This window comes from Pinus tabuliformis, chromosome 8 (genome assembly GCF_031772625.1).
Source record: "Pinus tabuliformis cultivar Carrire ecotype Pingquan chromosome 8, CPIR1, whole genome shotgun sequence".
Classification (NCBI taxonomy): Eukaryota; Viridiplantae; Streptophyta; class Pinopsida; order Pinales; family Pinaceae; genus Pinus; species Pinus tabuliformis.
The window spans coordinates 1,554,118,069-1,554,120,844 of NC_142294.1; positions in this window are offsets into that span (position 1 = coordinate 1,554,118,069).

Below are 2,776 nucleotides of genomic sequence, written 5' to 3' on the forward strand. Positions count from 1 at the left end.
GCCGTTTCGACAATCAATCTCCTAGCCTCGCAATGAAAATTGCACAATCCTTGTGAGAAGTTCCCCAAGTATGTTACATGTCAATCCTCAAGTTTTCTTTGGTTTTAACTGGCATATTTCTTGCAATGCATGCCATCATGTCTCAAGATATAGCAGGTGTTCATCCGTCTCTCAGCTGTTCAGGATCAATGGCCTCCAAGAGAGCATGGTCAAAGGAAACCGACAGAAGCACAATTGGAAAAGTAGTTGAGCGAGTGTCTGAGAGTTTGTCAATTTATGAGGTAACCAAGTTGATTGTAGAGAAAGACATCAAGTTGAAATGGTAGGAGGTCAATGATGCATTCTTAGACACATTTCGAGAAGACCTTGAAGACCTCCAAGTATATGTGAACATTCACAAGTTGGGCTTGTACCGGATTTCATGCAAGTATCCCACGTTCCCATCCATGGACATGATACATTGTATCATCTCACAGAATGACCCCAAAACGATGGTGTTGAGAAATGTCAGCGAGACCGATATTGCTACCTTTAGGGCACAAGACTATTAGAAGATGTATCACTTGTCGAATCCCATGATCGCAATGGAGACACCCTTCATCATACCCAGTAGCAATGCGAACTCCAGGGATATCTTGAAGAACTGGTTGAAAGAGCCAACCAAATTTAGGATTGTTGGTATCCTAAATTTCCCTGTTTTATACCCCATTTCCGTCAATATCAACCTCTATTTTATCTTAATGAAAGACCCTTCTTTCCTGCACTAGTACAAGATGGTTACCCTTTTCCTGCACATGCTCATATTTTATATTAAGATTTATTACAACAATTTATTAATATTTTTATATAGATTCCATTCCTATTTACATATTTCTTGTAACTCATATTGATTTCCTAGATTAATCATGGAACTTAGTGTTAATGATGAATGAGTTGACTAGTGCAGGATCTCGATCTTCGACTCCGAGTCTAAATACTAATGAATTGAAGCAGGATAATAGGTGGCATGCATTCAGGGATTTTTATCCAAAGTTAGGTTACAGCCAAGCAAAGTTTGTGTTTATTATAACCACTGACCAAAGTTGTAATTTCGGTTTTCTAAGTCTATTCGGCCGAGAGGCCTAAACAAGAATTATTTGTAGTTACTGTAAATGGCCTAGAGCTGAAAGGATATATATGATGTAGATCGTAGATAGGAATCTAGCGAACCATCGACTATGATTTTGGTTTATGTAATATGGTTATCACCTCGCTCTAGGGATGGACTACTCTGTAATGTAATTTTCCAAATCCAGTAATGCAAGGAACTATTACAATTTCCATGTGCAATGTTGAAATTCATCTTTGATGTATCTTTGAAGTGTTGATCTCTTTCATTCCTTAGAAGGGGAAAGAGCTGGTTGGCTAGGGCCTAGCAAACCAACTTGTTTACCCCTCTTGCTTTTTTCATTTATAAATACGGTGTCATTATTTATTTTGCAGCTATGTGATGTAATAGTTTAATCGTTAATATTTAAGTTCTGAATTAAAATATCTTTTGTAGCCTATGTGTGAAATGGATCCATGGTTTGAAGAGTATTTGTGCTTATTTTTCTTATTAAATATCTTTCTCGCATTTTCTTTGTTCTTCTTCTCTATTTTAATTCATTTCCAAACAAGATACGCAGGGGATTCCTTCTTGCACCAGTGCAAGTTGTTGCCTACACCTTGGTTTATTCATTCATTGTAGCAAACATTTAATCACTTATCTGCATTTTAATTTCATTTATTTTGCAAGCGAATGAATCATTAATTTAGTAATTGTTCTTAGTATTAAATTTCCATCTCTAAAATATCTGGAAGTAGTTATACCAAATTACCACATTATACTTGCAAAGAATATCATCATTGTGGGTATAGTACCTACATTGATTAACACATGCAATGTACTTAGGCTACTATTTGAATCTTTTAAAGTGCTTTTATTTCATGAAGTTTATTTCCTCTACAAAGTTTAATGAGTTGAAGCATTTCCTTTTTACAGATAGTTTACTTCAAAATTTCATTTACAGTTGCAATTATTTTCGAGCACATCTTTCAGCTTTCAAAATTAATTTGGGAACTAAGTAAAAGGAACTCTGTTCCAGTGCAAGAGCAAGTATTTTGACACAGAAACAAAGTGCTATAAGCCCTAAATCTTAGAGCACCTCCACTTAGACATAAGTCGTCAGTAACGAAATTCAAATATACTCTTACACGGGAATATTGTACCTGCACTAGTGCAAGCAGATTGCAACAGTATAAGGAGAGGTTGTTTGCGTGAGAGGAAGATCAAAAGGAAGACATAATTCTGCAAGGGCCCACTAGTTAGATTGTTTACCATCCATCTGAAGATGAACATAGCATTTCATTCTAGCATTTAATATTATTTCTGTTGTGTAGGATTTCTTTACTTGATTTACTTGGAAATTGTCTTTTACATTCCAGCACTAGAGTTGCCTTAGTGTTAATTGCCTTTCCTTTTTTTTTATATTTGATTCTTCAAAGCATTTTGTTTAAGAAGTAGGATTATAAATAGGAAAAGTTCATATGATTTCTAGCATTACCTATGCTTCGTCTCTATGTTTATGAAACCCTCGTGTTGACAACTAAGTGTTGAGGAGTATGCTCAAGCGCAATTCCTGCACCCAACATTTTGGCGCCATTGTCGGGGAGGTGATTTGAATTGGTAAGAGTTTACCATTTTTTTGCAATAGAGCAAGTATGCTATTATCGTTTTCTACAGTGCTTCTATTGT